The following is a 15,463-nucleotide window of genomic DNA, read 5'->3' as shown; positions in this document are numbered from 1 at the left end:
CTCTCTCTCTCTCTCTCTCTCTCTCTCTCTCTCTCTCTCTCTCTCTCGCTCCCACTTTCTGTTCCACCCCTTCCTGCTCCACCCTTTTGTCAAGCTCCTCCTACCACAGGCTCATGGGACTTAGGCTTCCATGTGACTCAGGTTCAAAGCAGGTCACATAGAAAGATCTTCCCATTCCATTAACAATGTATTAACAATACAACAACTCAGAGGACTGAGTCTGGAAATAGCCACTGTGCTTGCCCTGGTAATTGAGAACATTATTCCCTTAATAGGATGTGGTACATATGCATGGTTTATCTCTTAAGAAAGCTTACATCAATCAGTCTTCAGGGCACTGGCTGTCATGGCTTCTATGACAGTAGGCTTTTAAGTCCTGAAATCTTTCAGCTTCAATAACTCGATTTCTCAAACCTTATTTATGCTTCACAAGGATGTTTTTTAACTTCCACAACCTTCTCATGTATATTATTAGAGATCAAAGGCCCCAGTTTGTCTCACCAATTCTAGAACTTTCTATTCAATTGCCCTAGGACTACAAATCCCCATCATAGTTCTACTGCTAGACTTTGACATCATCACCACTTACCTTCGTTGTTTACATCCTCTTGTGTCTTCCTCAGGGAAGCAAGGACTGATGACTTCAATGTTTCTTGATTATTGGCCAGCCTACCTGTGACACTGGAGTATTGTCACTGTAGATGTGCTCACAGGTGAGAAGATCCAGAGAGAGAGAAATCAATCAACAATCTTTTTAAAATTACATTTACTAGTTCAGGGGAAAAGTCAGCTCCCTGAACTTCAGAGAAATACAAACAGAGAAATAAAGACCAATAGATAGGGCTCTGACTGCCTGAATCAACTATACATTTTACATACATCCCTGGATCAAGAGAGCCTTTACATCTGAGCAGGTGGGGAGCTCTGAACATACAGCTACTCTTCTTCTCATAAGCAAACCCCCAAAGCACAATACCAACTTCTCAGAGCCAGAAAGCATCACAACCCTCTTGACTCAGGGCCTGTTTAGAAATTAGCAAAGGGTATGAAAGCCTTCCTACAAGCAAACCTCCCCTAAGCAAGCTTCCCTTAACAGGCTTCACATGAGGCCTATTAATGGGTGAGGAAGATCTTATATCCCATTAACATTACAACCTTAATCTCTCAAATCCTTTAAGTGATCAGGGCCATATTTTTCTTATATATTATAGGCATAAAATTATTCATAGCAAAAGTTTCTTAAATTATAACACATTGCAAAAATTTGGGGATTTATAATAGATAGAAAGAAACCAAGGACACAGTCAAGAAGCTAGATAAACCAAAAGTTCAAAGTAGAAAGAATAAGAAATCAAGAGCAAGAAAGAGAAGGGAGGGTCTGGAGGGGTAAAGTCTCTGCCAATGTTTCCTCACTAAGTGACCAAAATTCTTTACCTGCTCCTGACCGAGGTCAAGTGTTAGGCAGTTTGGGGTTTATTTCTTCCTATAATCACTAAACAGCCACTTTGCAAAGAATTATTTCCTATTTTCCTTTTGGGAGTTATCTGATATAGGGTGAATTTTGATCCAACCTTTTACTTTATGTACATCTTTACTTTTTAGAAAAGTTTCTTTTAAACAATAGTTATGGGAGCTCCTATTTTTCTAGGATCCTGTTCCCTGTCTACCCCCCTTCCCCTCCAAGTTCTTTAATTTTTCTTGCTATCTTTTAATATTTGTTAGCTCTTGGTAGAATCTCCCTAAATCCCCTCTCCTGGACTGACTGGAGTTGGGAAACAAAGGCTTACAGTCCTGTGACATGTGATTTCTCTCACTTTCAAAACTGAGGGAAAGTTTTCATTCTGTATACACCTAAGATCTACTAATTGACCCCACTTAAGTTCCTTCACTTCTTTTATCTATTCCAACGACTACATTGAATCAGTTCCTTTCTCTATGTACCTTTTAAAAAATGCTTCAAGGACTTTCTTTTTTGGGGGGGCAACACTATTGCTAATTTTATTTTCCTCTGTAAATTTCTCTTGCATACACACACATACACACACGAAAAAAGAGTGACAGTTTTTGTAACAAATAAGCATAGTCAAGCAAAACAAACACATGCATTTGTCATATCCAAAAAATGTATGTCAGAATCTCATATGTTAGAATCTTACCCGACCCCATAGTTTCAAGATGAAAATAGGCAGCAGACTCTCTAAGAGGTGATTTCATTCTTCACCTTGTGTCCAACACCTTTCTGTTAAGAGATGGATAACGTGCTTCACCATCATCCCTGTGAAGTCATGGTGGGTCATTGCATTGATCAGCATTCTTAAGCTTTTCAAATCAGCAAGCATTTAAAATAATCGGCATTGGGGTTATAAAAGTAAAAAGGAAACAGTTCTTGCCTGGTAGGACCTTACATTCTACTGGGAACCTGGTTAATACTTTGTATTGATTTGATTTGATTTTTTAAAAATTGTTTAATTTGTTTATTTTTAGTTTGCAACATTAATTTCCACAAGATTTTGAGTTACAAATTTTTCTCCCCATCTTTCCCCTAACCCACCCCAAAACATCGATCCTATTGAATACCCATTTCCCCAATCTGCTCTCTCTTATATCCTCCCCCATTCTCCCTCTGACTTTCTAGTAGGACAGCATGGATTTCTATACCCCAGTGCATGTATATCTTATTTCCCAGTTGCATGTAAAAAAAAATGTATACACACACACACACACACACACACACATATATATATATACATATATACACATATATATTTTAACATTTGATTTTAAATCTTTGATTTCATGATTTTTTCCTTTCTTCCCTCATCACCCATACCTACTGGGAGGAAAAGCAATTCAATATAGGTTATACATGTGTAGTTACACAAAGCATTTCCATAGTAGATATATTGTGAAAGAATGACTATATTTCCCTCTGTCCTATCCCTCTCCCCACTTATTCTATTTTCTACTTTGACCCTATCCCTTTTCAAAAGTGTGTCCTTCTAACTACCCTCCCCCCCCAATATGCCTTCCCTTCTGTCATTCCCCCCTCTTATGCCCTTCCCCCCTACTTTCCTGTAGGGTAAGATACCCAATTTGGTGTGTATGTTATTTCCTCCTTAACCAATTCAGTGAGAATAAGGTTGACCCATTCCCTTTTGCATTCCTGTTCTTCCCCTCCATTGTAACAGTTTTCTCTTGCCTCTTTTATATGAGGCAATTTACCCTATTCTATCTCTCCCTATCTCCTCTCATTATATTTCTCTCTCACCTCTTAATTTTTTTTTAGATATCATCCCTTTCTATTTAACTGATCCTATGCCTTCTGTCTGTGTATACATGTATACATATATATACACACTCACATATATATTTATATGCACATATACCCTCCTATATAAACATATATATGTATGTGCACATATATATATATATATATACACACATATATATTCCCTTAAACTATCCTCATACTGAGAAAAGTCTCATGAGTTACAATTATCATTTTACCATGTAGGAATGTAAATAGTTCAATTTTAATAAGTTTCTTATGATTTCTTTTCCCTGTTTGCCTTCTCATACTTCTCTTGCTTCTTGTATTTGAAAGTCAAACTTTCTATTCAACTCTGGTTTTTTTTCATTAAGAATGCTCATAAGTCCTCTATTTCATTGAATTACCATATTTTCCCCTGAAATATTATACTCAGTTTTGCTGGGTAGGTGATTCTTGGTTTTAATCTTAGCTCCTTTGAACTCCAGAATATCATTATCCAAGCCCTTGGATCCCTCAATGTAGAAGCTGCTAGGTCTTGTGTTATCCTGATTGTGTTTCCAAAATACTCAAATTGTTCCTTCCTGGCTGCTTGTAATATTTTCTTCTTAACCAGCGAACTCTGGAATTTGGCTATAATGTTCCTGGGAGCTTTCTTTTTGGGATCTTTTTCAAGAGGTGGTTGGTGAATTCTTTCAATATCTATTTTTCACTCTGGTTCTAAAACATCAGGGCAATTTTCCTTGAGAATTTCATGAAGGATGATTTCTAGGTTCTTTTTTTGATCATGGCTTTCAGGGAGTCCAATAATTTTTAAATTATCTCTCCTGGATCTGTTTTCCAGGTCAGTGGTTTTTCCAATGAGATATTTCACATTGCCTTCTATTTTTTCATTTGTATGGATCTGTTTTGTAGTATCTTGATTTCCCACAAAGTCATTAGCTTCCATTTGCTCCAATCTAATTTTGAAGGAATTATTCTCTTCAGTGAGCTTTTGAAATTCCTTTTCCATCTGGCCAATTCTATTTTTTAAGGCATTCTTCTCCTCATTGGCTTTTTGGGTCTCTTTTGCCATTTGAGTTAGTCTATTTTTTAAGGTGTTATTTTCTTCAGTCAGGTTGTTGAGTCACTTTTCATGATTTTCTTGCATCATTTTCATTTCTCTTCCCAGTTTTTCCTCCACTTCTCTTACTTTATTTTTATAATCCTTCTTAAGTTCCTACATGGCCTATAACCAGTTCATATTTTTCTTGGAAGCTTTTGATGCAGGAGTTCTGACTTCATTGTCTTCCTCCTGTTCCATGCTTTGATCCTTTTTGTTAACAGGATCTGTTAACAGATAACTTTTTGTTAAATATAATAACTTTAAAATTTGTTAAATAAAAATAACATTTTGTTAACTATGGTCTGTTAGTGCTTCCTCTGCTTGTTCATATTGCCAGTCAATTACTTGACATTTGAACTGTTTGCCATGGTAGAACTCTGCTTCCACAGAGGAGAGCTTTGTCCCAAATTGCTGGGGTTTTTGCAAATGTTGTCAGAGGTCTGAGGAGGGCGCCCTCTCTACAGACACCACACTGGCAAACTGTCATTTCTCACCCCAGGACTACCACCCAAGAGAGTGACCCAGATCCAAGCGGGTCAAAGCAAGAGCAATTACCCTCTGAATGGTTGCTTGGTCCCCCTGGGATCTGTAGTCCAGGAGCTCCTGAGGCAGCAGATGCTGGTAGATGCTGCAGTAGCAGCTGCAGTGCCTCTGCCACCTCCACCCCCCACACCCCCACAGGGATCAGACCGTGCCCTTCCTTTCGAACAGAGTTCTAGACTGACCTTTTACTTTCTTTTTAACACTTATGGTTTGGAAAGTCTGGAAAATGCCACAGTTGCTGGTGATTCCCCCTCCTGAAGTGTGCTCAGGCTGCCATTGGTTGGGGCTGCTCTGGGGCCAAAACCTTGAGGCTCAGGCGGGACTGGCTTGGCACCCAGCGTGCTGAGTTGAACCCTTCCTGTCAGCCTGTCAGGCTGCCTTCAGTGAGAGATTTGTTTCTCTCTGTCACTTTGTGGGTTCTGTAGATCTAAGATTTGTTTAGAGTCATATTTTATAGACATTTGAGGTGGTTGTAGGGGGAGGTCATGGAATTTCCTGCTTCTACTCCATCATCTTGGCTCTGTCCCCTGGTTAATACTTTGAAAGTATAGTACCATGATTATACACAACCAAAGGGTATGTATGCATCTGTGTCTATGTATTTGAAAGGAAAATATTCATAAAAAGAGACCATAGAGGTGGCCTAGCCCAATCTCCATGCTGAATACACATTTACAAATTAGTGGAAACTCTTCTAGTCACTAGAACAAAGTATTCTATTGTGGAAATATTTTCAAAAAGGGATAATAATACTTAAAATAAAAGTTATGTCTGACAACTTTAGGATAGAGAATGAGGGGGAAAAAGTCTTGCCATAAAACTTCCTACAGGGGCGGCTAGGTGGTGCAGTGAATAGAGTACCTGCTCTGGAGTCAGGAGGACCTGAGTTCAAATCTGGCCTCAGACACTTAACACAAAACTGGCCATGTGACCTTGGGCAAGTCACTTAACCCCAATTGTGCTGCCTTCCCCCCTCCAAAAAGCAAAAAACAAAAACAAAAATCCCTTCCTATAGGCAAAAATCAGAAAATATCAGGAATCTATGATAAAGGGAAGACACTTAGAAAATAAATCCTGGTTAGCATCATAAGAAGTGAAAGACCATTGCCTAAAACTTCAGACTTAGAGAGGCTATGATAGACATTCACATCTGAAAACAGGACCCCAGATGCGATTTGTCTAGTGAAAGACTACAGTGGTGCTGTTATCATTGCTACTGAATAAGAACTTGTGGAAGGACTGATTTTCCAGGAGACATACTGGTAGCCATTAAAAGTGCAGTTACCCTATTGATAACCCCTATTCATCTGGCCTGCTTGGGTGGAGGGAGGGGTACTGAATTCTAACTTTCAGGAGGAACTGGGTTGGGGTGGGGTTGGCATCTGACTACTCTAGCTCTCACAAGTGGCAAGGTAGAGAAGTCTGTAAAGACTGGCTTGTGAACCATTATAGATTGCCCTACCTGCCAGCTCTGTCATGCATGCTAGAGATTGCAAACCCTTGTTTTATGTGTTTAAATTATATAAGGATCTCTTTTAATTAAATCTAAGGAATCACTTTAAAAACCACTATTACATTTATAAAAATCTATAAGATGCAGAGGGAAGTTGTGAAATATCATTCCTTAGAGGTCCGTATAAAAACAAATACATGGGTCCTGGAATGTTTAAATATTTATCTACCTAAAAAGGAGGAGCCTAGAACAAGGAATCCCTCAAGTTCCCTTCCAACTCAATGATTCTGTGGTCTTAGTACCTTGTCTTCTTAGTACAATAATATCAATTAACAAACGAGTATTTATTAAATATATTCCATGTGGCAGGCATTGTGCTAGAATCTGAGGAAACAAATGAAAAGAATAAAACAATCTTTGCTCTTCAGAAATTTAATTCAATCCAGGGAGAAAATATGTATATATAAAAGTATATAGAATGAATAAAAATGCAAAACAAATGCAAACCCAAGAAACTGGGTATGGACGAGAAAAAGGTCAGTAACTAGGAATGAAGAAGAGGATATCCAGAGATAAGAAAGGATAGTGGTTCCCACAGTAGAAGAATCAGACTTGTTCGTTCTTTTTTTTTTTAATAACTAACTACAAAAATAATGAGAAGACCAGAAGCAGCACTTTGACTCCCTAATGCCAAGGAGGGATTTTTCACGTGCTTGACATCTTTTCTGACTTTCTCCCTTTCATAGTCCTTGTACCAGTAAGAAGTTTGAGAGACAGGGGAGACCCTTTCTCCTATACTATTCTTCCTTCAAGGCCAGTGCTAGGATTAAAGGAATAACAGAGAGTCTCTCAACCTGTCCATTTCTTCATTATCTCCCAAACCTAAAGCTTCTTAAAGTTTCTGAATCCATCGTCCATTCTCCCTAGGTCTGCCAGTTCCACAAGGGGAAATCTTCTCATGCTTCTGGAGCAGAAAGAATCCCTTCTCCCACCGAAGGAATGAGAATCCCTGCTTCTACTGTCAGGGTTATAGCAGGGAGAAGATAAAATTATCTCCTTCATGAAGACCTTGCGTTCCTCTGTCACCCTTGATTATTGACAACTCTCTCACTAGATTTAAAGATAAAATAAGAAACATAGGTATACGTTTCAGGATATCATATAAGAAAACGAAAATGTCTTTGATTATTATTCTCTAGCTCTGCCCTAGCAGAGTGCTAGGCAGTGCCTCTGCCCCTACTGCCTCTTGTAACTGATGAGTTCCCCCTTGAATCTCCATTTAGGGAAGAATCTGCACCAGCTGCTCCCTTCTACCTCACCCCTTTTTAGCTCCCATGTATGTTTTGTCTTCTCCCACTAGAATATAAACTTCTTGAAGGCAGAGGCTTTCTTTCTGTGCTTATGTAAGCTGGAGCTCAAGCTCATTTGCATAAAACGCTCCTCATTGGTGGAGATCAATTACAGTCTTGAGGGGTGGAATTGTTTAGAACTCAGGAGAGGAGGGACCCTAGTTCTTTTGGTTATCAGTTTTTTTAGAGAGGAAACACTAGATTCCAGATTCTCTTCAAGGAGAAGCTCCTGAAAAGAAAGACTGAGAAGCTAACATTAAGAAGAGATGGTGCCTCAAGTATATCACTAGCCCCAGCTTGTCATGTTAGAGACTTAAAGAATTTTCCCTTGGGTGAGATCTAGGACACTTTTATGGTTGAACAGATACCTCACTCCCTGTGGGAGAACTTGTTTACTCTGTATTCTGATGTGCAGAACTTCTTTGATTTCTATTTGTTTTCAGCTCAGGTGAGGGGTTTATTTGCTGTTTTATTTGTTTATTTGCCCTAGCCATGACAGATGGTGATGAACATTGCTTGTTTAAAGAGGCAACATCAAAAGCATCAAAGCCAGATCCATTGCCTGATGATGAGGATGAAGATGAAGTGAGCATGAAGGGACACCCACTCCCAGCACCCCTTTTGGGGGCTGATGACAATGATGATGACCTTGACTGGCTGGGATGAAGACTTGAGAGATAGTACAGAGGTCTTTCGGCTTGCCCTACTCTGCTTTTCTCTTTCTGAGCACTCTTTTGCACAGCTGACCCTGGTTCTGGGTGGGCAACAGGGTAAGGTCCAGAATTTCTTAACCATCTCCAGAGCTGAAGTTTCTGGCCCATCCCAGTAAACATTGGGACAGCATCCTTCCATCTGGGAGCATCCCCCCGGTGTCTGGTGCTGCTGGTGCAGAAAGCAGCCTTTGGCATTTTACTGTCCACACACATCTTTTCTAAGTAATAAAGCAAATGGAACTCTGAAAAAAAAATCACACATAAAAATGTGTGATGATCTTTGTGGAATTGGTGAGAAGGGAGTCAAACCTTTGGATATATTGCTTGGAACACTTCTTACCCATTAAAGGGATAGCAATTAGTAGAGCCTCTAGAACCCACAATTAATTTCCCCTAGACTAATAATATTTAGGAGAGTGAATAGATATAGTTCTAGCCCAATATCCCATCTTGGAGGAGAGAGAAACAACCAGCCTCATGACTCCAGTCTCCTGCTCCTCTTCTGGCAGTAATTAGTGTCTCCCTTGAACAAGGGTGGATGGAAGACACTAAAAATATTTATTCACTCCTCCATGTATACACATATAACTCACATGGACATATAGACACATACTATATTTGTGTTTATATTCCCAGAGTTTAGTACACAATAAACACTTTTTTAAAAAAAATGCTTTTTCTATCTAATATGTCAAGCTACAAATAGTTGTGTAAAGTTGAGCAAGTTACTTCACTCCTCTGGTACTCCCTGTCTGTGTTGGTCAAATGAAAAGTGTCAGATTACATTATTTAAGGTACTTCACAACCCTAAGATTACATGATTATAGCTAAAATAGATCAAATATACCCAGAAACATAAAATATACACTTGGGAATCTTGGACCCTATTGAGAAGGCCTATGTTAGGTGAGGCAAGGCAGGTTCCAAATCTTGAAAGGAGCTGACAGTGCATTTCATCTCCTACTTCCCCATCAGCTCTTGAAAAAGGGACTCAGATCACATTATCAGAGATCAAATTCAGATAATGAAAAGCAGAGTCTATCCTAAAGGAGTCTGATCCATCTCCTTTGTTCAGTACACTATATAATGGGGACAGATTTCTCATGCATGAACTGTGGGGACAGATATCTGATGTATGAAATGCCTGGAAAGCCCTAAGCTACTTATTACATAGTGGCACTTATGGGCAGACCATTGGCATGACATATTCTGAGAGAGGGCTCATATAATTGTTCAGATATCCTTGTCTAGTCATTGTCCTGACTTTGTCCCAGGGAACCAAAATTTAGAGGGTAGGAAAATTGAACACATGTATTCCTTCAGCAACATAGAAGGCATGGCATTATAGTAATTATGATTAAGGTTAAAGAAAGTAACTATAGTATAGTTTGTTTTCCAATATATATTAGTTTATTTATATATTAAGTAACTGTAATTAAGGTTGGAGGAAAGAAACAATCCCAAATTCCTAGGGCATACTGAATGTTATTATACAGTGTTGTTTGGGTGTACAGCTAGCTATAAGCTGACATATTTCTCCTGTGCCACTTCACTGAATGCGATTGAAAGTGATATCAGGAAAAAAGTCATCTTCATATCCAGCCCATTTCTTTATCTGTAAAATGATTGGGTTGGTCTTTAAGGTCCTTCTAGTTCTAAATATCAAAATTTCTCTAAATCTTTTCCCATTTGAAGCAATATTGAGCTCTTTGAGTTGAAGAAACCAAGTAAGGTGTTCAAATTACCTTCTTTCCCATGGGGATTGAAAGGAAAGACATTTATTTGCACTAAACATCATCTAGTAATTGTTATTCTTTTACTTTTTAAATTATTTAATCAAACTTCAAAAGAGTCTCTTTCTTTTGGATATAGCTAGTATGGCCACATCTGATCATAACCACACATGTATGAAATAATGCTTTCAAAATGACTGATTTTCAGGGCATTATGAATGTAATGTGGTTGAAAGATTATTGCCCTTTAGAAAACTGAATGTGATTCTCCCTTGCACCTCTGGGATGCATGCCACATAAGCAAGCAGGCAAGAGAAATCTCCCGATCTCTTATTCTAAATTCTGCTGTGGGCTCTGTGCTATGCTGTGCTTTGCAGTAGAACCTGTGACTTATAGCTCTGCTTGACTAAACATGGCTGCTGATTTGGACATTTCCCTCAATATTTCTCAGATTATAAAGGAAAATGGTCTAGCACAGGGTTAAGGAGTGGCTTTCCACTCTTTGGGAAACATACAGGACTATATCAAGCTCTCTAGCCAGTGGGAATTGAGAATGAAGCATCCCTGTGGAGGGAGGAGATAATCCATCTCCCACCTCCGGAGTGATCCTTACCCGACCCAATATGAATTCCATCCATGGGTTTCTCTCCTCAGTCTGATGATAGCCCTGCCTTCATCTTGCCAGCTGGAGAATCAGATAGCTCAATATGTGCTAAATATACCCAATTAATTTGGGAGCTTCTTAGGCTTTGTGCAACTGATCGACATGGATGTTTTTTTCTGGAATTTTCCCCCAGTTTATACCCTTCACTACAGTGAAGGCAGCTGTAGCCCCAGGGGTAAACTTCAGGTCATTGTTTGCAACTCCAAAAATAGAAATCATTAGCTGTAAAGGCATTGATAACTATGGACACACAGTGGGTAACAGCAAGCAGACTACAGTTGTATATCTTGAATGAATCAATGGGAACCAAATTCTTGAATAAAAGGGACAGTAGTGGTCTTTGTTAGGAGATCCTCAAATAAATTGAGCTATCAAGTATAATGTAGCTAACAGTATAATACAGTCACTGTGTCCCTTATTGGTACCTAAAAAATACATGGACAGGGACAAAGTTATGTATGCTCAGGCTAATTTCTTATTGTTACACAGGGTTTGGATCTTGCTGATAGATCTGGAAAATTGTATCATTTCTAGAAATATCATCAGTGGTTTATATCATATAATAAAACTGCTCAAGTGAACTTACAAATTTTCTAGTTCCCTGCAATCTAATAAGAAAATTGATGAGATTAAATTGGGCTGACCATTGGTGTCTAAAGGGATATATGTATATATATACCTAAACAAGAAATTTATTGTTTTCATTCATTAGTTCTCTTCTTGTCCTTTTTTAGTCTTTGACTTGAGCTAGGCTCATAGGGAGTAGTAGAATTATATGAGAATTAGGAAAAAAATTAAGTCTCATTTGCTAGAAGACCTCTTAATGATAAATGAACAATAGAAGGAATGTATGTAGTTTGGCAATGCAGGTAAACCTCAACAAATCTGATTGAGCAGTCTTTGATCTAGTTCTTTTCATTAATATATAGGTACCAAGACTCTTGTGCCTTCCCAAGATGCAGTTAGGATTTCTTATATTGAGATAGGCAACTTACTATCTATCTTTTTTTCTTGTAGTTAAAGGAATAAAATATCATATCAAATGCAAATAGGGATAATTTTGCTCTTTCTTTGCCAGTTGCTTATTCCCTTAATTCCTTTTTTATGGTGTAGTATTGTTACAATGAGCATTTTACTACTGTGTTAAGTAATAGTGGGAAAAGGGGACATTCTTGCTTTACCCTTGATCTTAATAGGAAAGCAGCCAAATATTTTTTTCATTACAAATAATATTAGGTCTTTTCTTTATTGGATAAGTGCTTTTTACCATAATAAGGAAAAGCTCCCTCAGGTTGACTGCTGTTAGCATTTTAATCTTAAATGAGTGCTGTATTTTTAAAAAAGTTTTTGTATTATCTATTATAATCATGTAGATTGTCTTTATTTATAAAATGATTGATTTTGCTCATTTTTATTTTGAACCATCATTGCAAACCCTATATAAATCTAGCTTAGTTGAAATGAATAACTTTTTGATATATTGTTATAATCTGCCAAAATTTTATTAAAAAAATTTAATTGGTACTTTAATGACACTTTTTGAGGATATCCATCAATTGGGGAATGGCTAAACAAGTTGTTGTATATGATTGTGATAGAATACTATTGTCCTATAAGAAATGATGAGCAGGATGCTCTCAGAAAAACCTGGAAAGACATGAACTGATGCATAGTGAAATGAGCAGAACCAAGAGAACATCAAACACAGTAACAGCAATATTGTACAATCATAAACTGTGAATGATTTAGTTATTTTCAGCAATACAGTGATCTAAGAAAATTCTGAAGGACTTATGATGAAAAATGCCTTTCATCTTCAGAGGAAGAACTGGTGGAATCTGAATGCTGATCGAAGCATACTTTTCTTCCTTTTGTTGTTGTTTTTGGTCTGTGTTTTCTATCACAACATGACTAATGTGGAAATATGTTTGTCATGACTGCACATGTATAACCTATATCAAATTGTTTGCCTTTTCAATGAGGGGGGAGGGCAAGGCAGGAGAAAAGAATTTGAAACTCAAAATTAAAAAAAAGAAAATGAATGTTAAAGATTGTTTTTGAAGTTGGGAAAAAATAAAATGTTAAAAAAAATTTAAAAAGTGGGGTGGCTAGGTAGTGCAGGGAAGAGAGTACCAGACCTGGAGTCAGGAGGACCTGAGTTCAAATCCAACCTCAGACACTTAACACTTACTAGCTATGTGACCTTGGGCAAGTCACTTAACCCCAATTTCCCTGCCCTCCCCCCTCCAAAAAAAAAGAAAAAATTAATTAAATTAAAATTAGAATTTTTTTCCTCATTCTACCTCTCCCTTCCTCTTTTTCCCAGTGTATCCTTCTTTCTCACTCTTTCAATTTTTTTGGAGGTTATTCCAACATAATAAATTCACCTCCATGCCCTTTGTCTATGTAAACTCTTTTTAACCGCCATAATAATGACAAAGTTCTTAGGAGTTATATTACCATCTTTCCATATAGGAATGTAAACAGTTTAAGTTTATTGAGACCTTTATGATTACTTTCTTATTTACCTTTTTATTCTTCTCTTGAGTCTTCTGTTTGAATGTCAAAATTTCTATTCAGTTCTGGTCATTTCATCAGGAATGCTTGAAAGTCCTCTATTTCGTCAAATATAATTTTTTTTCTTCTGAAGGATGATACCTAATTTTGCTGGATAGGTTATTATTGGTTGTAATCCTAAACTCCTTTGCCTTCTAGAACATCATATTTCAAGATCTCAGATCCTTTAACTTTGAAGTTGCTAAATCTTGTGTTATCCTAACTGTGACTCCATGATAGTCGAATTCTTTCTTTCTGGCTGCTTGCAATATTTTCTTTTTGACTTGGGAGCTCTGGAATTTGGCTATAATATTCCTAGGAGTTTTCATTTTGAGATCTCTTTTAGGAAGTATCTGTGGATTTTTTCAATTTCTATTTTACTCTTTGGATCTAAGATATTGGAGAAATTTTCCTTGGTAATTTCTTGAAAAATGATGTGTAGTTGCTTTCCTTGTTCATAGCTTTCAGGTAGTCAAATAATTCTTAAATTGTATCTCATCAGTCTATTTTCCAGGTCAGTTGTCTTTCCAGTGAGATATTTCACATTTTCTTCTATTTTTTCCATATTTTTGACTTTGTTTTATTGATTGTTTTATTTATTTGACTTTATTTTATTATTTCTTGCCTCATAGAGTCATTAACTCCTACTTCCTAAATGCTAATTTTTAAGGAATGATTTTCTTCAGTGATTTTTTTCCCCTCCTTTTCCATTTGACTTCTTCTGCTTCTTAAGGAGTTCTTTTCTTCAGTGAATTTTTCTGACTCTTTTACCATTAGGCCAATTCTGGTTGTTTTGTTTGTTTGTTTATTTGTTTTTTGGAGGGGGGAAACAAAGCAAGGCAATTGGGGTTAAATGACTTGCCCAAGGTTACACAAATAGTAAGTGTGTCAAGTGTCTGAGGCCAAATTTGAAGTTAGGTCCTCCTGACTCCAGGGCTGGTGCTCTATTCACTCTGCCATCCACCTAGCTGCCCCAAATTCTGTTTTTTAAAGTGTTATTTTCTTTAGTATTTTTTGTGCCTTTTTTTTTTTATCAAGCTGTTAATTCTCTTTTCATAGTTTTCTTGCATCACTCATTTCTTTTCCTAATTTTTCCTCTGCCACTCTTATCTCTTTCTTTAACTCTCCAGAAGTTCTTGTTGGGTTTGGGTCCAATTAGCTTTTTTCTTTGAGTAACTCTTTTTGGTAACTTTTTTTGGTAATTATTTTCGCATTGTTGTCTTCTTCTGAGTTTATATCCTGGTCTTCTCTGACAGCACTGTAACTTTTTATGGTCAAATTATTTATTTTTGTTGTTCATTTTTTTAGCCTACTTTTTGACTTTGAACTTCATATATGTTAAAGTTGGGCTCTGCTTACCTAGGACTACAGAAGCACTGTCCGAAGCTTTTTTTCAGAGCTAATTCTGGGGTCCTGCAAGTTCTTGGTTCTTCTAAGGTGGTGTGATCTTGGGAGAGGTGTTGCTACTGTTCTTCTGGTCTGTGCTTTGGTCTTTACCCAGTAAGGGCCCCTGGTTCCCTGTGGCTACAAGTACTAGTGTTCCTCTCTGCTTTGGTACTGTGACCAACTGCTCCCTTATGACCAACCCCCAGAGCTCCTTCCTCCCCGGTAACTACAACCCAGACCTGTGTGGACAATATGAGTTGTGACTTAGTGCTATCTCTACCCAGAACCAGCAAAGGGTTCCCTGTAATTTCTTTCTTACCATGTCTGGGCTGAGAACTCTCAAAGCTGCTGCTGCTGCTGTTGCTGCTGCTTCCACTCAGATGCCCAGATTGTGTACCTAAGCAAAATCCTGATACCTCAAGCCATTTACCATCTACATACCCCAAATACAAAGTAAGGGGACTAGATTAGACAAACCAAATTCTGCCCTTCTCCAATGATATTATTCCCCCCATGTTCTCTTAGTCCTGTCCTCTCCTATTTCCATATTAGGTAAGTTAAATTTTTATGTACAACTGAGTGTGAATATATATTATGCCCTCTTTAAATCAGTTCCAATGAGTAAGGTTTAAGCATTGCCCACCACCTCCCAATTTCCCCCATCCACTGTAAAAGCTCTTCCTTGTGTACCTC

The sequence above is a fragment of the Petaurus breviceps genome, unplaced genomic scaffold (genome assembly GCF_028583685.1).
Source record: "Petaurus breviceps papuanus isolate PSGF00001 unplaced genomic scaffold, PetGlider_PUasm1.0 138, whole genome shotgun sequence".
Lineage (NCBI taxonomy): Eukaryota > Metazoa > Chordata > Mammalia > Diprotodontia > Petauridae > Petaurus > Petaurus breviceps.
This window is presented reverse-complemented; position numbering follows the sequence as displayed.